Source organism: Trichomycterus rosablanca, chromosome 15, assembly GCF_030014385.1.
Source record: "Trichomycterus rosablanca isolate fTriRos1 chromosome 15, fTriRos1.hap1, whole genome shotgun sequence".
Classification (NCBI taxonomy): domain Eukaryota; kingdom Metazoa; phylum Chordata; class Actinopteri; order Siluriformes; family Trichomycteridae; genus Trichomycterus; species Trichomycterus rosablanca.
The window spans coordinates 8,446,164-8,468,568 of NC_086002.1; the positions used below are offsets into that span (position 1 = coordinate 8,446,164).

The window sequence follows — 22,405 nt, forward strand, 5'->3', positions numbered from 1 at the left end:
ATGTCATTGTTGCTCCTGTATTGCTCGAAATAGTCATTCCTCTATTTGCTAGTAAAGTAAAGGGTTAAATATGACTCATTGCGTTTTTACAAATTCAATATAGTTATTGCACTGTATTTTTGATTTTTAGGAGATAAATCAATTTACATAGCAACTCTATTTGTAATTACACTTGGTAATAAGCCTTGCTTTCAAAATGTATAATGCTTAGGGTTGTGTTGTGGGTTTGGGTGAGCTCTAAGGTCCGTGTTTGACTTCAAAGGGATCACGTTTTAATCTCCCTTTGAGAGGAAGCTGCTCTTGTAAATAATACAGACTTTTCAAGTAAGCATTTAGAATTGTATGTCTATGATCATTTTAAATGTTTATAACATTTTTATTGCATACTCTTATTTAGCCTACAGTCAGTTTTAAATGATCAGTTTCCAGCCAGTTCCCCTATGTCCCTGGTTTGTTTGTTTTTTGTTTAGTTTTTTTAATTTTAAAATATTTTTCCCATTTATTTGTTCATAAAACCTATTAAATTAAAGGAAGCTGTTTATAATGGTCCTAAAAAGATGTGCATGTTATTTTAAGGCTGTAAAGTGACGAGCATAGGAAGCCTTTGAAGGTCAGTGCCGTGGGGGTGGGGCAGCATTGCACAAGTTAGTTGTCTGCAAACTCGGTGCTTTGTGTGGTTTTGGCTCTTTGGATGGTGAAGTGCAGTCAGTGAAAGTCTCATCGTGATTGCCAATTACAGAGCTCCGTGTTGTGAGTGGAACATGTGGCTCTGATGTAAGCGTGGTGTTAGAGCTGTTCTCAGTACAGCACATTCTGTCAGGAGTCAGGACTCCCCTGTCTCTGACGTTACTAAGGTAAACGCACTTGGTACTTGCACTTGGCCTGGCTTTTCCTTTCGAGGAGCTGTGAGGAACGAATGCTGCTAGGACTAAAAGCTGTTCAGGCCTGTATGTACACTTTAATTTTTGTTTAAATTGCCTTTGTTTTGCTGTCATTTCTTAAATATTTTTTTATTTATGACGGTTTTTGTGTTTTTTTAATTGAAGATTATTTTGAATCATTTGCAGTTGTTATGTTAATACTATGGTGTGATAATGGGCTTGCTTGATGCTGCTGCATTTTGCAGGAAGGGCTAGACTGCATAGGAAGTAACAAAAAAACAGTGACTTGTGTTTGGACATTAAGGTTTATCTTTTTTGTGATCTTTTGTTCAATAATTGTTCACACTACTTTGTTAAATTGTTGCAGGCAGTGGTCATCATAAATACACAAACCAAAGAATTGCAGAATTCACAACGTGCTGTCCCTCTTTGCCTGTGACTTTAGTAAAAGTACTGTAGCAACTTCCCTTTTTGTGGTAGGAAGTAAATGTTTTTCTATAAGCGTTTACTGTACGCAGTTACAAACATGAACTTGGTTACACTACACATAAAAGCTGACTATAAAGTCAGACTGCAGCATGATGTAAGACATTTGGTTTTTAAATAATGTTTAGAACATTATACATATTTTACAGTTGTTTAAATTTTTAATCTAAACTTTGTTCTTTTTGTTTTATCCCCCCCTTATTTGCTCACATTTAGGGATCTTTCAATACTATTGTAAAATATTTGGCAGCTCCTCTATTTGTCATAATGCATTTATTACCAAGCAAAAATGAAATCATACATTAACACACTATACAATATAACGATACCTAGCAGTCTGACCTTAACTAAACAAGAGTCTGAAGTTATGTTGATGTTAAAAGTGCAGGTGATGAGGCCTGACTGATGACTCATCGATTTTCAACATGAAAGATTAGATAAGCCAGCAGTTTGCTTTCCTACATCACTTAATATTTGTGTACTTTTGGCTCATTGAGTAAAAGTCAAATACAATTCTGTTTGATGTTTGTGTTTACACGTTGTTTAATATTGGTCTCTGTTGTCTGGTCAGCTATATTTGGATGTCACACTGAGGCTGCAAGCTTTGTTCAGGTGTGATACAAAAAACCTTTTCTGTGTGTTCTTTACTTCTTACATTTCAGAAGTTGAAACCTAAAAAGAGGAAAAAAGTTCAGTTAATAATTTCTTAGCACATACACATGCATGATGCTCTTATACACAGTAATTTGTCTATTATGAAACAATTAATCCCAAGTGAATGGAGCAGCTAGGGCTGCGAGGTATAGACTAACATAACATAATGTTCCTTGCAAAGTGTTGAAAGTATTTCAAAATGACCTGCTGGTGACTTTTCTTACACTACTGCCAAAATGTTTACATGCCTAGATGCTTACAAGCAATCTGAAGTTATAAATAAAACAATTATTAATACAATAGTAATTTGGATTTGTGTATAAAATTTAATAACTAAAATAATTTCTCTCTGACATGCATTAGTTCTGCAGTTATTTTTGTATCTACACTCCCACTAAAAAAGTCAAAAATAAAATATGATGGTATAGAACACAATTATTTTATACAGTGAAACAACACACAAGCTAGTAAAAGTTATCCAATACTTTAAGATTGAATTTGTTTAGGAGTAAACATTAAATAATTTATTAATAAGTTAATAAACAAATACTTTGTCATGTAGCAACTTACTTATTTTTTTAGAAAAGGAATACATTAAATAAAAAGGTTAGTGTATAACTTAACATAACATACCAAGAAACTAATTGTGAACATTGTGTAATTTAAAATCATTCAAATACTTGTAGCCATTTAACAATCACAGAAGTAATTCTTGTAAGTTTAATATATATATTTTCATCATATAGTATCAACGAGGAATGGGTGCTTGTAGTAGAGGCTTTTGACAATGTTGGGGTAGAAAGTAAGATCTAGTTGTTTTTTCCCCTTCAGATGGGATTAAATTGATATGCAGAAAAGAAGTTTCAGTGGGATGAAACATATTTGTGAGGCTGTCAATATGTTTTGGGCACAAAGTAGTAAGTAACAGGAATTTTGCATTAATTGTGGCTGCACCATATAAACAAAAACAGTGAGTTGTAACTATATACCAACTGATTAATTTGTAGTAAATTAATAAAACTGAACTGTCTTAATTAAAGACTGACGTTAATGAGTTTAACACCCTTTTTAAATAAGAGTAAAAAGATACATTTTTTTTTTTTTTTTTTACACAGACACTGAAACTAATGTGCCTGTGATATGCAAAATTCTCAAACAGACTAAACCTGTATGTGCCACAATTAAACACTGAGCTAAATTTGTTCAGGAAAAAAATATTATCTCATTCCAGACGAACACAAACTCACACATGCACACACACACAAGCAAGCTAAAACACCATGTTTAATTATGATTTGTATATTACATTTTTTTTTTAATGGTAAAGGCCAGTGGGGTAAGACTTTAGCTCTAGTGGTTACAAGGTGAACTACAGCAAATCATGTTTTTATTATGGCTTTATAAAATGGTAGCCAATTAACAAGGAAGTATGTTGTTTTTGTTTGGACAGTGTAGTGTAAAAGGCTCTTGGGGGTATGCCTATAATGTTACAAACAGATAGAATGTAAACAAGATGCGGTTTTTCATCACATGCTTTCATCACATAGTTTTAACAATTCTGTTTTACAGTGTTTGTTAGATATTTCCACCTCAATTGTAATAGTAAGAACAAGCTGCTCCATATGGACAAAATGTCATATTATGTAGTTTGTTATATACTTTTCAATTAATATTAAAAAATGGTCGACCTATGACCTGCATTAATTTAACAAAAGAAAAGCCTAAATAATGTGTTTATTTGTGTAAAAAATCAAAATATTCAAATAATTTCCATGACGTGTAAACTATGGCTGACTGATGACAAAAATAGCATTCTGTGGGTTTTTTTGGTGACACATTATGTTTTCTGTGACAGTTTTCTGTGACACATTATGTTATTATATTCGTTGCAATATATTGCAAGAACTGAATAACCTGTAATTTGTAATCAGAGACTGACCTGCATTGATTTTATACATTTAAAACCCATTCCTTGAATTATCACAGTACCAAACTAAAAACGAGAGAAAGAACATTAGCATTCAAAGTATGTTTTGTTTTTACAATAAAGGGGGTTGTACATTTACAACACATTTTACAACACCTGCACATTGTGGACAAAATACATTGATTAAATTGCTTCAGTGCTTTGTTTTTGTGTAAAATGGACACAATGTTTATTCTTAGATAATTCTAAGATATTCTTTATATCAAACATTGTACCAAAATATTTCAGTTGTTATGCTTAGTGAAATGCTTAGAATTATTTGTACCCATAATCAAAAATAAAATATTTTTCATTAATTAAATTGATTTACTTACATTTCAGTATATACAGTGTTGCACACTACAGTTGTTTTGCTTATATTATAAACGTAGCAGTCATCAACAATGTCTACAATAACTTTCACATGTAAAAACAGTTTAAAGCTAAGCATATATTTTAAAAAAGACTGGTGGTGTGTTCATCTTCTAAAAAATGTCATTTTAGTCCTATAAAGTTTAGTAGTTCTGCATGATTTAAGTAAAAGCTACACATATTACTTCCCTAAGATGGGACAACTAACAACAAAGGACTTAGATGTAGAGAATATAGATGTAAAATTTAGAAATGAGTGGGCAAATAGTTCTGAAGAAGTCCCCAACTGACATTGTGTCAGTAGCACTTCAAGAAATAGTGGGCATTTTGTGGGTGTTTATAGTGGGTGTTTAGAGTTGCAGTTAGACTAGAAAAACCATGAGTAATTCACAATTAATGACTTAAACAGTATTTAATAGTGGCAAATAACCTTTTATTGTGTGGTTGCACCGTCTGACATTTTCTGGTACAGAAATTACTCAATATGTATAACGTATTAAATGTGTATGTTTGTCAGACATGACATTTTTTTACTTTTTAAAATTATTATTTTAAACCTCTGAAGAAACTGATTTAAATGTTTTAGAGACATTTGTCACTATCTTGTAATATACTGATAGAAACTAGAATTGTGACATCACAATTTAAGATTGGCCATAAAATATATTTTTTATTAATTACACCAATTCCAAAATTTGTGCAAACACCAAACAAACAAGGAAATATTACAACATGTGTGCAAATGTACACTATGAATGCATATCGCAATAAAATACCTTACAGTATATTAAAAGTAAATGGTTAACCAGTATTTTTATTATTTTTAAAAATGTAATCAAACCCCCACAGAACTTATCTTAAATCTGGAAGTCAAAAATAGTCACAGAACTCCCTAAATTGTCTGCACATATTGCAACATCAGTATTGCAAAGTCCAATATTGCAAGAAACAATCAACAAATGATGTTTTGCAGCCCTCGTGCTAACATCATGTGTAGCAGTGAAGTTGTGAAACAGTAAAACACCAGTCAGCCCTTACCACTGAACAGTAGCAGTCAGACAGCAGTGATGTAACTGCATACATTTCACTAATGACTATTTCTCCCTTTTTTACAGATGAATCAAAAGGAATGTTTTATTAGAAACTGCAGTTTACCCCAAATCCCACTATGGTAAGCATATTAATGTTCATTTTTCTAAATGACATGCTGATGTGTGTTATTTCAAAATAGGCATGCAATGGTTAAGGATTTCGACACCACGTTCAGGACGTCCCGTTTCCAAGAATAGGGTGTACAGAAATATACTTAAACAATGTAAGTATTGCAGCTGTTGGGGCAAATAAATAGAGTGACTATAAAGTGTGTGAGATGCTTATCTAAGTATAAGAAATTTAACAGGACAGATTATGTAATTGTTTGAACAGTCAGACTACAGTAAAAAAAAAATCATAATCTAGTGAACTGCCATGGCTCATTTTCATGTCATTTTAGTTTTAGTTTTCTGATGGCAAACCCAACCACATATTTAACACATCTTTGATATTATATATATATATATATATATTTATACACATATTTTTATTTATTGTGAGTTTCTTAAAAGCAATCTATTATTTACACTTAAATTTAACTTTAGTTTAAATTATAAGGTGTTTATATTTAATATTTTTTATTATTTGAATTTTAGTTCTCTTTGTTTAAATTCTGGCAACCAACTATAGCCCTAATAATATTCAAAATAAAGCTTACTACTTTGTGCAACCTAATTGGCTGTATATATATTGAAGTATAAATTTTTTATCTAGAACAGCATAAAATAAATGATTACAAAAAACAAACAATAAACAAAAACATACTGTCATGAGCATGCCGGCCCATTAGACAATGATACAAAATGCTTGAAGATAAACATTGCAAGAATGCATACAGTGCAATATATGAACGTCTGTGCAGACTAAGAAGTAGTACTGAGCACAGCACAACTCTACATGACGGTCTATATATACAGTAAACTGTGTCAAAATGTACACATGACATAAAAAGGAATACTAGTGACCACAAAACCATCAGTTTAGATCCAGATTTGAAGAGGTGTATTTTACCTAGCCATACAAAGACCAAGGAAACAAACATTCAGACAACTCCACCCTGAATGGAGTTTTAAAATGGTCTGTTTTAGTTTTCTAATACAACAGCTTCTTGTACATTGTTAAACAAAATTCAGAGTAAAGAAGTGTGTTTACAAATCTGTTTTTGTGGGGACAGGGCCCAAATAAATGTTCGCATTACCAGTTAAAAATTAAAATAGAAGACCAGAACTGATGTGGTAAAAAGTTTGATCAAGTTTTATACTACAACTTAAGTGAATGTATGATTTAGATTTTTAACAGCAAAATTTATTTACTGCTTCTTTAAACAAAAACTAAAAAGACTAGCTTGTAAATACACACATACACACTATATGGCCAAGTATTTGGACCATGAGCTTGTTGAACATCCCATTTTAAAAAAGGTTTTTCATGTTTTTAATTATAACCACTTTTTTGGACTTTGAAGTATGTCTGTGGAAATTTGTGCCCATTCTATCAAAAGAGCATTTGTATGGCTGGGCACTGATGTTGGTCAATTGATGTTCTGGTTTATTTAAGTTCATTCAAGCTGTTGAATGGGACGCCACTGGAGTTTCTTTAAACCAAGCTTTTCCTCATCTCCACAGACCTTGCTTTGTGCACAGGTGCCCAGTCATGCTGTAACAGGAAAGGGCCTTCCCCAAACTGTTGCTGCAAAATATTGATTTATTATACCCATCAGCTTTTGTCCGTATAGTGTGTGCGTGTATACTGTAGTATATAAGTATATAATATAGGTGTCTATGGTAATTATTGCTTTAATTAACCATAATAGGCCTGGTATTGCCACACACTATTGCTGACAATTTTGAGATTATACACTTACAACAATCGGCCTAGATAAATCAAAAAAGATTTCACAAAATGTTCTATGTTATGTTCAGTATTGATTTTACAGTGTGGTGGTTTAACATTGAGAAACTAGTAAAATTACATTTTAAAACGTGTCTGCCTTGTTTAGTTTCTCTGCTGCTGGTATTGCTGCATAACTCACAATGCATCAGAGAAGTATGATTATGAAATGTTAAAGACTTGGTGTGGTAATTAGAGAATTGTTGTGATAATTTATTAATGATAATCATAAATATCTGAGATTATATACTGTTGTTCAACAGTTATATTTACTGCAGTTTCTACTGGCACATTTTTCTGAGAAATTGTATACTTTGTTTATTTTAGCTAAAGTTTTTATTAATTTGAACTGTTGCTATAAAGTGATTCATAAAATGCTGTTATATAGAAAAATAATGTAGCTGTATAAACAAAAAAATTAAACCATAATTTTTATTAACAATAAACCCAAAAATGTTCTTGATGATTGTTAGCTAAAACTGTGACACGTCTAATTCTATGTGACATTGTGTACTGATTTATACATTATTGTAGATTTAAACATTGAGAAACTACAGAACTACAATTTAGAAACCTGTCTGTCTTGTTTAGTTAATCCTTTCTAAGGGTTAGTGCTTACTAAGGATAGTTGATATTTTTTATATACAGGTGTACTCTTGCATGTTAGGCTCTTTTGTTATTTTCCTTGAATTGAACACTTGGTAAGCAAAGGTGTTAACTATTTGCTGGGGAGTAGGAAACGCCCCAGGCTTAAAGGCAGCGTGTTGATTATTTACATTTCACAAAAAAGGCATCACTGTCACATAGATGCACTGTTTAAAATCTAATGTGAGGAATGTTAAACCTGAATTTATGGTTAAATGTTAAGATTAAAAAGATATTTGGTAAGGACTGTTTAAATAACAGGTGTAATCAAGTCAGGTGGGGTTTTCAATTGATTTTACAATCAAATGACATTGGTGTTTATCATGAACTGCACAAGCCTTGTTTTTTCATCCCACTAAAATATAATATTATTTACACAAAAGATGCCATAACATTAATAGGAATAGGCACAGCTGGTTCAATATACAGATATCTAAACTATAAAGAGCATTTGTAAGGTTAGGCACTTACTTGCTCCAATTCTTCCCAATTGTATTCAGAGGGATTGAGGGCTCTGTGCAGGCCACAAAAGTCCCTCCACACCAAACTTATCAAACTTGGTCTTTTTTGAAAATTGCATTGCAGTGTTCCCCACAAAGTTGGCAATGGGTGTGGTTTAAAACATAATAATAATTTAAGGTGTTTACATACTTTTGGGCATGTGTATAGATGTATATGGCATTATGTATTTTGTGTGTGTGCACTGTTGTGTGTGTGTGTGTGTGTATATACAGTATATATATATATATATATATATATATATACACACACAGATACACACATATATACGTACACACATACTCACACACGTATAGAAATGCATACATTTATTTACATTTAGAATTAACACAAAAAGGTCTGAATACACTGTGTTTATATCTTGATGGTAATAAACAGTGTATAATGCTGTCATGCATTCCAATTCACTCATTAGTGTACTAAGTAATATATGAGTATAGTAACAACTCTATTTACCATAAACCATCTTTAAAAATTTAGCTTGGCACAAATGGTTTGTTTTATAAAGCATTCCAGTTTTGTCAGTATGTCATATTTATTTGCTTAACTCATTGATAACTGGCAAATCCTTTTGCTTCCTAAAAGTCTCTTTATTTAGAATTATAATTTTTCTTGTTTTTCTGTTTTTCTCTCTCAAATCCAGCAAAATGTTAATGCTGTTCATTAGGCCATAACCCACATATTAACAGTGTTACTGTGTCACATGCTCTGATTAACATGTTAAAAAACAAGTTGAAGAATGAGCATCATTTGATTAGAGACCACCCACACAACTTGTTGTGCCACCATGCCGCCCTATAACTTATAAATTTTAACATTTTAAGAATGTACAATGCCTTTCATAGTGTAAGAACAACTATTACTTAAAATTTTAACGCTATTTATTAATTCTGAAAACATTTTAGTCATTTTATGAGCATGTGGTTTCACCTCTTGTCCGTTTCTGAATGGTACATTATTTATTTATTTACCAAATCTTTTTAAATTTAATTTAAGCACTTGAGGAAAAATACAGTAAATGCATTTATATTTAATTAATAGGATAAATCATTTATTTGTCAAACATATTTGTTTGAACCTAATATTATATGACTGTATAATCTGTTTTAAAAGTTAATGTTAAGTGGTCATGATAATATCAAATAATTGTGATTAGGTGATAATAAAGCAAATGTTACAGACCTGGAATACATTGAAATTAAATTATATTGTAACTATTTTGATTACTGGTTATCCTTTATGAAATGTTTATGTTTAACTACATTAATACAGTTGACCTTTAAACCCATCAGCATGTTTAACATGTATAACAACATTTCTTGAAAACTATACACACACTGTGGGTCATGTAATGTAATTATACTTTTAGTATTAAGGTATTTTAAAATAAAAGTTAATATAAATATTTTTTTTGTATATGAAGCTATAAAAATGTTTGTTTTAACTAAGATTACTAGTGATTTTGTCACACACTTAATTGTTGCTCTTTACAATGATGTTTACATTAAGTTCTTCTCTTAGGAACCAGTTGGATGAATATATTTGTTTCCTCATTCACATCCATCCACTATTTAAATAAGGTTGGAACAGTATGAAAAATGTACTACAGTGATGATTGTACTGTTTTAATTGACTACATTTACTACAAAAATGTCAAAAGAAATGCAAGCTACTTTATTAATTTTTTTATTCATCTATTTTTGTGTGTATGTATAAATATGTTAAATTTGGTTGTGGTGTTAGATCATCTTTTGTTTTAACAATATTCATTAAATGTTAAATGTTTTCAATGGATGACAGTTCTGGCCTGCAGATGGGCTTGTCCAACACCTGTACTTCAACTACAAAGTCATGCTGATATAACACATGCAAAATGTGGCTTGGCAGCATCTTACTGAAGCAAGCAGGAACGTCCCTGAAAAAGATGCTATCAAAACACCATGAAAGCATATTTTACATTTATATTATTTAGCAGATGCTTTTATCCAAAGCAAGTAACAGTTGCAACTAATGCAAATAAAGCAACTGAAGGTCAAGGGCCTTGCTCTGGGGCCCATCATTGGCAAATTGACAAAGCATTGTTGGTGCTTGAATCGATAAACTTCTAATTAATAATACACTACCTTAATCACTAAGCTACCACGGCCCTAATAGCTACTAGTTTGCTCCAAAAGGTCATGCCATAATGTACCTGTCAGCATTAATGGTGCCTTTAGAGATGTGGAAAATAGTCATTTGTAACAACTGGAATTTCTTAATGTACATTATTTAAAATAAATAAAAACATAATTAAAAGGTGATTCTGGAAAATCTGTGATGGACAGTGTTTACTGACAAGGTTTTTTTTTTTTTTTTTTTTTTTTTTTTTTTTTTTAAAGTATTTTAGGGCCTATTTAGGATTCATACAGAAACATGTTGGTTTTAAATGCAGTGGTGTCTAAGGATTTTTATGACAAAGGCATTCCATATTGGTGTTGCCCTTATGCACATACATTTATCTGGATTATCTGAATTATGTGATTGTCTGTAGATGATTAATTCCTTGCAATTATGTATAGAGAAACATTTTTAAACAGTTGGACTGTTCACTCATAATTGTTCGCTGTGGTCTTGCTTGTAAACAACTGGACCTTTTCTAAATATGATATCAGCTTAAATATTTTTGCATGCATGTGGGGAATCAGCTTCAAATAATGTAGGGTGTGAATAGACCCTGATAGCACAAATATCTAGTTTAAAAAGTGACACACTCACCTCTCATCTCAAAAGATTTCTTTCAATTTGAACATTACATTATAAAATGTGTATATAATTAAATGCCTAATCATTTGTTCATGCAAAAAAAATTGTGACCGGCCTTAACCTGTGTGTTCCAATGATCTATTAGCTTTTGTTGACATTTGTTCACATGTTTAAACTTCTGTTGTTGCTTTTGGTTCACAACAGGATGAAGGGGAAATTGTGGGTCCTAAGGCAGTGAAGAACCTCTGCACCAAACTAATGGCTTATCAGGTGGGCTATCTTTACTGTTCTCCATACAGACAGATAATATACAGGTTACAGGTTTTTTGTCAGCTTATTAAGCTTTTTCTCCTGGCACTTTCAGGTTGACAGCAGTACTTTTTTTAACCCATGTGTAACAGTGTGTATGCACATGTGGGCCTGACAGTGCCGTAGCAGCACAGAATGGTTTGTATGATTTTAAGAAGGTGCAGGCCGTGCTGTGCTGCGGCAGCAATGCCAGGACAGGCAGACTTCCCGTTTAAAAGGAGTGAAGAAAAGGAGGGGTAGGTATGCAAACCAGTGGCTGAAAAGCCTTGTGAATGTCACTGTATGTGTGTAAGTGTGCACTTGTGCATGTGGCTCCTGAGCACCGCTGCACCTGGCTGCCTGGCTGTAGCAGCACGTAAATATTGGAGTTAAACCAGTAGTGAATCATCCAGTATTGACCGTGCTGCTGAAGTTAGGCGGGCCGTTTACCATCACCTTCACTTTGTGTGTATTGCAGCACAAGTCTTACCCACGGAGGGGGGTAGGTTATCTCTTTCAGGAATGTGCTAAATTAAAAGTTAAATATGTATACCAGTAGATTTTGTAACATTGTCTTGGTAAAGGTAAAATGACTTCCTTTAATTCTTGATTACAAATGAAATGTATGGAATGAATGGAAAAAGCCAAGACAGAGCCAAAACAAACACTCTAAACATCTCTGTCATTACAACTGGTTTAATAATCAACAAGTGGAAAGTTCATCAAACCACAAGTCAAATGTTTGTGCTGCGTGTCTCCTGACTTAAATTTCATTAACTATTTGCAAAACTCATCAAAACCTGTTAAAGGTGTAAAACCTGTAAAAAGCTCATTATTTTTACTCTAGATGTTTGGAAGCTATCAGGGTCAGTATATAGGGTCAGCTATAAGGGTTTTAACAACGTACCAATGTTCATTTGTAGTCTCTAAATAATTGTTTTTTTCCACAATTTTTTTATATGTTTTATTATGACTGAAAATATGAATACACCCTGTGTTTTAAGTTGAATATATGAACTGAAATTATATAAGATAAATGCTAAATGTTAATGCTGTTATTAACAGATTGTTTTATTGGTTGTAAAGAAAAAAGAAATAAAAAAATAATGACTAGAATTGCTTACCTTGTTTTTCTAAGATACTACAAATAAGAGGACTAATGGTCTGACAGTATTGCCATATAAAGTTATGATTTTGTGACATCATGATTTTTTTAAGCAGTACTTTGTAACTGGGAAGGATTTACCAGAAATATAATACATTTATTAGAGACTCTCTCCCCGAGCCCAGGCTATTTAATTCTTGCAGGTCAACACAAATTCAACTGGTGTCTAAGTTATGGTGTCATCTGTGGTGAAGTCTAAATTGTCAATAAATCTGTCCAGTTTCATCAATGAACATACTAGTCTTTCTGGGATGAATTCATTGCAGCATATTACCACAATGTTTCACAAGATTCTTTTTTAAAACTGACTTAACAATGCTACACTCAGTAATGCTACATTTATTTGTGCTTAAATATTTGAATATTGCTTTTTTATTGAAAAAAAAAAGAATACACTTCTGACTGACTATTAAAAAATACAATAAGAATAATTTCCACATCGGAAATGAACACTCCATGTTACTTTTTGTATAAAACCTGAAAGAATTTAATGTAAGTTATGCAAAAATTGTGAAAGACAGGAGACAGAAATCCTGTATATGAATATAAGAAATAATGCATGTGTAGTGTGAGTCATTGTCTCACAAATCTCAGTTTTTAATGAAATCTTTATTTATATTGAGAAAGGTACAAAGAGTGATGGCTTTATACGTTGGAAAAAAGGATTTATCTTGACACTGTTTATTTACAGTTTAAATATTGGTGCCTAGTGTTTTAGTTAGTATTTATCATCAGTGTCTTCAAAGTAACACTAACATTTTGCAAATGTACACATTGAATTAAATAAAGCATTGTTTGCATTTTAAAACAGAAAACAAGAATACTTTATTTAAACCTCCCCCTACTAATGAACCTGTACTGTCTTGACCTAAATATTTGCTTAATAATTATTTAAAATAAAAAAATTTTAAGCTGCTGTGACATTTTCTTGTTTTCAAACTTAAAAATAATTTTGATAATAATGTTGAAGACTAATTTTTAAGCCTGTGGTTTGATCAGTGCAAGTGCTAATAATAATATAAACAATAATAATAAAGAAAGAAATTGGGAAAGTGTATGACCAGTCTGCCTAAGTAAAATGCACATTAAAACCTACTACTCGTCTAAAATCAGGTATTTTTTATTTTATTTTTTAAATAATGGAGCAGTAACCCAAAGCTTTTTTTTAATCCCATAATGCCCTACATAACACAGCATCGCCATCTTCTGGGAAAGATTAAATCGCCTTTGAGTCCCAATTTGACGGATGGATTTTTCATAATGAATGTTGAAATCACTTGTGCATTTGGACCTTTTAAGATTCTGTCATTCTGTTTTAATACAAGTGATTTATCTGCTTTATGGGGGCTGTTGATCAAAAGAATATTTTAACTTTATTTTAATACGCTTAATAGCATACCAGGGTTTTATACACTGTGCATGTTATGGTTAAGTAAAAGCCCAACAACAGACCAAAACAGTTTTTGCAATTTAAGATTTTTTGTTTATTGGATTTGATAGTGACAGAGCTGCAGCATATTTTAAAAATGCTTTTGGATAAAAGATAAAACCCACTTCTTGTTCATGTATTTGTGCAACCAAAATCCTCAGGCTGGAGTTTTCAGAAGTAAGATTGAGTAACATCACTAGTCGACAATATAAAAATTACTTCCACAAAATATATTCAAGCAGAAATAATGATTTTGATGGCACAAGCTTAAGATTTTAACCTCATTGAGGTAAAATGGATCATTTTTCAATGATTTCACATTAATCTGTCTCACCTGCAGAATTGTCTCAATCATAAAAATCAGCACTACACTGAAAAGCCAGGTCATGGTGTGAGGACTCCTCATTAAAATCTGACCAGCAATTGCAGGTTATTTAACAGCTACACTGCTGTTCTTAATGCCAGTGCATCAAAGGTTGTGCTTTTAAAACAAAACGGTTAAATAGTATCTTAAATGACAAATTAAAGCTCAATAACTTTTTATATAATCTTATTTTATTAGAATTTGTTGGTAATCAAACAAAACAAAAAATAAAAACCTTTCATTTGTAAAATTTTACCCCTTAATAAAATGTTGTATTTAAGCTCCTTGTAGATGAGCTGTTAAATGAACCAAAATAACACTGAAGTGGCTTTGGGGCTAGTCTATAAATGTTCTTAAGTGACCCAGACTTCAATCACCCCACCAAACATCAGTGGACAAACCTAAAGATGTCCGTTCACAGATGCTCGCTATCCAATCCAAAGCACTGAGTAAAGAATCTAAATACTAAATATTATTTCGTAGATTAGTAAAATGGCAGTTTTACTAATTCAACATCAAATACACAAAACAAAGTGCAAAAAACACAAGACGTGTGAATACTTTCTGAATCCAGTGTATTACTGAAACACAAAAAAGAGAGTTCAATATAGAAAATTACTATAAAATAAGGTTATATCAAGTTCAAAATGTTTGACCATTAAATTTTACTAATTTTTAAAAGAATGTATACTGTAAGTCTAAATACCTATTGTATAGTTAGATACAGCAAAGATTGTTATCTAATTGTTAAAGCTGTAGTATGTAATTTCTGCAGCAGTGCCTATGACCGGGCTTTAATCTGTGACATTTAAGTTCAAAACACTAAGCCGAATTTAGACCCAACAGCTCCAGTTTAGAGCTTTTTCAGAGCGATCTTTAATTTTTCAGCAAAAGTAATGTACTGCAACTTTAATGGCAATTACTTTAATCATTATTAGATCAATAGTGGTTATGTAATTATATGAAAATTCTTATTACTCATGTTGGAGTATTTTTAACATCAGGCGCAAATTAAGTTGATGGTCGCGAACAGCAAGTATGAAACCTATTTCCAGAAAAGTTGGGACATTTTATAAAATGCAAAACAAGAACCTGAGATTTGTTAATTCCCCTGAACCTTTTAACTGAGTTTTTTTAATGTTTTGACTGAAAAATTTGGTTGGATTTTGTAAATATAAAAACCGCTGTTGTATGTACATGACTCATGTTAATGTGATAAATATAGCCACATGGGCTCGGCAGTAGTTCAGAAAACCGTTGTCATTTAACACAGTCTGTCACTGCCATAAGAAATGCAATCTGAAATTATGTTATGCAAAGAAAAAACACATCAATTATATGCTAAATCACAACCAAGCTTTCTGGGCCTGAGCCCATCTCAGATGGACCAAAAGAAATGTGTCCTGTGTTTAGATGAGTCAAGTTTGAGCTTTGTTTGGGTGATTTTCTCTAAATAACTTACTGATTCTTTTGAAGAAGCTGCTGCATCTGACATCAAATAAAACCATAAAACATCTATCAAATGCCCATAAAAATAGTTCTAAACTAATGTTTTAGAGTATAAATGTTAGATAAAGGGGTGGTACTCTTTAACACTGCATCTTTCGCCATTTGTGTTAGAGAAGTATCGGGCTTAAAGCCTCCAGTGCAGATTTACCTTGGAACAAAACTGACTTGATTTTTATTTTTAAGGTTTCTATAGAGACTTTAAAGAAATTGGAAAAACACACAGCCTAATAGAAAATAGGAAACAAGCTTATAGTATGACTAAATAGATCATTGTGATAGGTGAAACTTTGGAGATTTGGGAAACAAAAATAAAAAGGTTGAAACACTCAGACTGAGCTAGCGTTTTTTATTATTCAAATGCTTGTCATATGTTTGTACCCTTATTTCTAGGAGAATTATTTGAGGGAACACTAACTTCATTTGTACCTTCAAGAACAAAATGTTCCTGGCCAGTACTGATACCTTCTTTGTGACGGTACATTTTGCTCCTGCCACATGCAACAAAATGATGGACACCTAATCTTACACTGAAAATGTACAGAATTATTCCTGCAATGTTGTTTAGATGGTTAGTGTTTCTAGTTAGGACTATTTCTACTCGTTTCTAGTTAGGACTATATCTACTCATATAACTGTCACGGCTGCTTCAAAGGGTTTATTGTGACTCAAAATGGTTCTTCATAATCTGTTGACCAACAACAATTAAAAACTCTCAGAAATGTTTGTTTTTTTCCCTTGAATACTTAGGTTTCCTCCAGTGGGGCAAACCTCTTTACTGTTTGAAAAATTTACCAGAGTGATTACTTGGGGCAGTTGTAGCCTAGCAGTTAAGGTACTTGACTAGTAACCGAAAGGTTGCCGGTTCAAGCCCCACAACTGCCAGGTTGCCATTGTTGGGCCCATGAGCAAAGTCCTTAACCCTCAATTGCTCAGACTGTATACTGTCACAATACTGTAAGTCGCTTTGGATAAAAGTGTCTGCTAAATGACGTAGATGTAAATGAATAGTGTGCCATCTTCAGGGATGATTTGTTTTTGCCGTTTATGTACATTCTTTTGTACTACAACAAAATGGCTTTCCACTTAAAATTATTTCTAGGATTGCATTTAAGCTCTACTGGTTTCCCAAAGACAAAATTAAAGGTTCCTTTTGGGTGCTAAATGAAACCTTTCCTTCACAAGCTTGCACATAAGCTAGCATTTTTACACTACGATGGCCCTCAATAAGGTTGATATAAAAAAATCTAAACAGGGACTATTTTTTAAAAATCAAATGTTGGGTCAAATATTAAATCACTTTTAGCCAATAAACTATTTTATTAACTTTTTGTAAATAACACATCTGACAAAGTGCAACTTGAGTTTTCTAAATCAGAATTGTCTAGCATGCTAGAATTTATACCAGTGCAAGTTATTCCTAATGTCACAAAGGGAGCCAAGTATTAAATTGAAACATTTTAAAGTTAGGAGCTACCCTCCTGGCAGAAAAGCTTTCTTTGGATGTTTAACTCGTCTAGGTTCAACTGTTGTGTCAGGTGCATCTTAAATTGGAAAATGTGACATACATTTCAGCCTTCTTTCATAGTGATCAACTAAAAACGTTATTTGAACAAAGGCGAATATTTAGTGTTTTTATGCTAACACAGTTGTCATATAAGTTGATGGGAAATCCTGTAATTGTAAAACTGCAACTCTAAAATGAAGCCACAATTTCTGTCAGATAATAGGACTTTGCACTGTGTTTTGGTACTCTAAGTGCATCATGCCCCCATCCACACCCGGCTAAAATTTAATCTACGTAGTATCTTTCCACAGACATTGTACTAGATGAAGGTGGATTTGAATTGAAGATTGATAGCAAATGAAAAGATAATAAAACAATTAAAAGGCATTAATATAATTAGCAGAATTAAAGGTTTTTATGTAATCTAGAGTTAATACTTGGTGTCTCTTAAGACTTTTTATAAAATAATTGTTACATCTACCAACACTTTAAAATGCTAAAGATATTCCTTGGGACCTCATAATGGAATTCTTAAGAAGTTATATTTGTAACCATTTATTTTGTATGGCTTTATATACAGTGAATAAATGGATACAGTAAATTCATAAAGAGAAAGCAATTTACTAATTCTATACATAAACATCACCAAGTCACACAAGTGTTGGCATGACTGATGTGGAGACATATAATTAGATTTTAAAAAGAAATGCTGTCATAAAAGTCAAAAAAGGTAACATCTTTTAACTGGAAGTTTGTGGTTATTTAGCAAGACAAAGCCAGGCCGTCTTCTGCACGCGCTACGACAGGATGGCAGCTTGCTTACAGTACAGATCTGTCTCCTATTGAAAATGTTTAGCGCATCATGAAGAGTGAAAACACACAACAGCGACCACGGACTGGTAGCCAGCTAAAGTGCATTGTCTTTGATATAATTATCCTTAGAACTAACTTGAACCTTCATGGAGATGGACATATGACAAATCTGTGCGTCCAAGAAAGAAAGGTCTTGGACAGGGAGGTAAAACCCAATGGTCACTTTAACAGAACTCCAATCTGAAAAAGAGCATAAGAGGATCTACCCAAATCCAGGTGTGCAAAGCTTGTTAAGATACATCCAGGGTTAACTGCAAGTGTAAGTGCTGCCAAAATACAAAGTATTAAACAAAGGGTCTGAACTTCTGAAATAAAAAGAGATTTTACGTTTTGATTTTTAATTATTCAGAAAACTCTTAACAATGTTTTTACTTCATTATAGGGGTGGCACAGTGGGTAATGGTGTCGCCTCTCAGCGAGAAGGTCCTGGGTTTGATTCCCAGATAGAGCGGTCCAGGTCCTTTCTGTGTGGAGTTAACATTTTCTCCCCGTGTCTGTGTGGATTTCCTCCAGGAGCTCTGGTTTCCTCCCGCAGTCCAAAGACATGCAAGTGAGGTGAATTGCCTGTGACGATGTTTGACGATGAACTTGAACTGATGACTCATGTGCAGACTGAACTACCTGTCCTTTCATGAATGTAACCAAAGTGTACAACATGACGTTAAAATCCTAATAAACAAACAAACTTCATTATGAACAGAATTCATTATGAGTGATTAAGTGTAGATTTACTGGTAAACATGACAATTATACCCATTTAAAACCCAATCCATACCAAAGTGTGCAAAAAGTCAAGGGGTCGGAATACTTTCCGAATACAATGAGGATGTTTTAGGATTCCCACAAAGTGGCAAACTAAAAAATCTATAGAATGCTAAGAAACCTTTTTACCTGCTAAGCTTGGATACTGAGGGCTGTACTGGGGTTAATGCATAATCTAGATAGTAATTAGACAGCAATTAAAAAGTCAAATGTTTCTAAACAGCCTATAGCTTGTATTAGGTACCCTTTCGTAAATAACACTCATTCTTGACTTATCTAATATCAAAGTGAAATTTTACTGAAACATTTCATCTCTGCACCACTGTTTTCAAAATGACACTTGAATGGTTTCTTTAGATGGTGTTACTTTAAGAAACCCCTAAAAGAGAAGGTAAGTGTTTTTGTAACTTTATAATGTCGGTGATATATGCTTCAATGGCACATAGTTAAACCAGATTTTACAACTGTAAATGTGCACACTAATAGCATATAAGTATAAGCATTGTTCTGTTGTGGTTCTTTAATGGTTAACCCTTTAGGATAGAAGCATTTACATATGACTAAAAGTTCATTTTTTAAATAGGTTTTATTAAAGAAATTAATTTTGTTGAATAATTGGATAGAAGTCGTAAAGGTTTCTAGGAGACACTAAGAAACCCTTTCCTCCTAATGGGTTATTTAAGTTCAACAAGGTAATACAAACTCTAGAATGTATACTTTGGTGACAAATGTTAGGAAAATATGTTTACGTTGTTGATTATGTAAATGTTAAAAAGATCTTTTAGATGGACTGAAGAACATGGTTTATTCCTGCCCGCTGTTTTCAGGTGGCACTGGTCCAACAGCAAGCCTGACCTGAATAAAGCAGTTGGTGAAAATGAATGAATGAATGCATGTAGAGACGAGAGAACTCTGACAATGTTTTTACTTAATTATATTTATTCATTATTGGAATAAATATTTTAACAATGCAACAATGAATCTAAAGCTACAGTCTTATGCTTATGTTCATTGGTCATATTCCTTGTTTACATTGAAACTTGAAGAACACCCTGAAAGATAAAAGGTTGTTTTTTTTTATTATTTATTTGCTATTTATAATGTCACAATGTTTTAATTCTGCTTTGGATGATTTCTTTTATAGACTATTATAAAGATGTTGTAGGGGTTCTGTCAGTGGCATCAGAGTGACATATGGTGCTGTGAAACTGACTTTCTCCCATGCCAGTACATGCCAGTGGTATTTTTAGTTCTAGATGTGATCTTAATTTCACAATGATTCAATATAATTATTATCTAATATTTATTATAGTGTTTGAGTTGTTTTCTGTTAATAACACACTGATAGATAACAAAGATGTAAGACTTTAATGAGCTTTATTTTGCACTGTGCATCATTGTATGATAAACTGAAGTTAATCAGAATCTTACAACTAAAAAATGAAAGACAAATGAACTGAAGACTGTCAGTATGACTAAGCTTAAAGTGAAAGCAGGTAGATAAATAAGAGCAGCCTCGGTCTGGAGAAAACAAAAGCTGGCAGCAAATAAACACCGTGACAGAACATTGACCTACTGTACCTTCTTTTGGTCCATTTACCTCGCCATCTGTTTACGGACGAGCCCAAAGCGCGTTTGCATGTAATCACAAGCTAAATAGTTTCAGCAGAGCAGGAAAATCCCATACAAACTCTGTCCGCTGTTTCTAGCGGTCCGCGCGCGCCGAGTCTGACGCGCGTTTTTTGATTGGTCAGAAAGAGCGCGCGCCAGTTACTAAGGTAGTGATGGTGGTTGTTGCTGCGCAGATTTAGGACTTTAGTTGGATACTGTACACGCAAAACTATTGGTCAAAAGACGTCAACAGTGTCAACCTCACACTATTTAGTCACTGTCATGAATAATAAATCACTACTGAGTAAGAAGAACTTCATAAGTACTACTTGGATACAGAGATTCTGTTTTTATAAGAAGTTTGATCAGAAACAGTGGCTCTCTCATGCTGCCTCAGGAGGTGTTGTTGCCATGCAAAACTTCAACACTCAGAGACTTAAAGGAACACTCCACTGTTTTCAATCTAAATATCCATCCAACACACTGTACTAGTGTACAGTAGAAGTCAAACACACGTATGTTGTTGTAGCCTAGTGGTTAAAGTACTGGACTAGTACTTTAGCCCCACCACTGACAGGTTACCACTGTTGGGCCCTAGCGCAAGGCCCTTAACCCTCAATTGTTTAGATGTCCACTGTCACAGTACTGTAAGTTGCTTTGGATAAAAGCGTCTGCTAAATGCCAAAAGTGTTAAATGTTAAACGTATGTCTTGGTATGTTAATGATTTGTCCAACTGTTCCTTTTCTATGACTGAATGTTTGGAACACTTGCCTCCTTGCCCCTCAAGAAACTACTCAGATGTTGTTTTTATGAAAATCTGCCTTGTCAAAAATATATATCTACAACTTTAATTTGGTAACTTTAATGAGCTTTATTTTGCCCTGTGCATCCTTGTATGATCCTACAGAAAACTGAAGTTAAACAGAATCTTACAAATAAAAAAAACTGTCAGTATGACTAAGCTTAAAGTGAAACTAGGTAGATAAATAAGAGCAGCCTCGGTTTGGAGAAAAAAGCTGGCAGCAAAAACACTGTGACAGAACACTGACCTACTGTACCGTCTTTTGGTCCATTTACCTCGCCATCTGTTTACGGACAAAGTCAAACACTTTGAAGACACGTACGTCATTGACAGTCCTGAGATTTTATTGATTTGTCCAACTGTTCCTTTTCTATGACTGAATGTTTGGAACTCTTGCCTTCTTGCCCCTCAAGACACTTCTCAGATATTATTTTTATCAAGAAAATCTACCTTGTCAAAAATACATCTACAAGTATTTTAAGCTTTTATTTAGTGGGCCCTCTTTTTTGCATGGCTGCCTTTAAACCCAGGCAAGGTGAAGCTTGCTTAATAGTGGACAGTGTCATCTGTGTTTCATCAGCTTGTAATTTATGACAAACCTGTTTATGATGGTTTTAAATTTGTCAAACCACCTGGACACATTTTTGGGTTTGAGTTTATTGCAGTATTACAGAAGCTTGATTGGTTACGAATGACATAATTACAATTATTAAGGAAATACATAGCAAAACATTTTGAATGCCTCCACTCTTAATTTTGAGGTCGTACTGATTTTTTAATAAAATCACCTTATTTGTTTTCTTCAGTTCCTTGCCTACATACTAATATTTAAACATATCGTTATTTTCTG

The 22,405-nt window shown here is 33.0% G+C and overlaps 1 long non-coding RNA gene across 3 annotated transcripts in view; it reads left to right on the forward strand.

Annotated features, from left to right (window-relative positions):
• Positions 1-19,056, forward strand: part of LOC134329193 (uncharacterized) — a 32,219-nt gene extending 13,163 nt beyond the window's left edge. For 2 of the 3 annotated variants that reach the window (XR_010014836.1, XR_010014835.1), the window contains 3 exons: positions 5,475-5,530; positions 11,452-11,517; positions 18,893-19,056. This is a non-coding gene — a long non-coding RNA (uncharacterized LOC134329193). Of the gene's footprint in view, positions 1-753; positions 948-5,474; positions 5,531-11,451; positions 11,518-18,892 lie in introns of those variants that run through there. The other variant, XR_010014837.1, reaches the window with a different exon arrangement.
• The last annotated feature ends 3,349 nt before the right edge of the window (positions 19,057-22,405 follow it).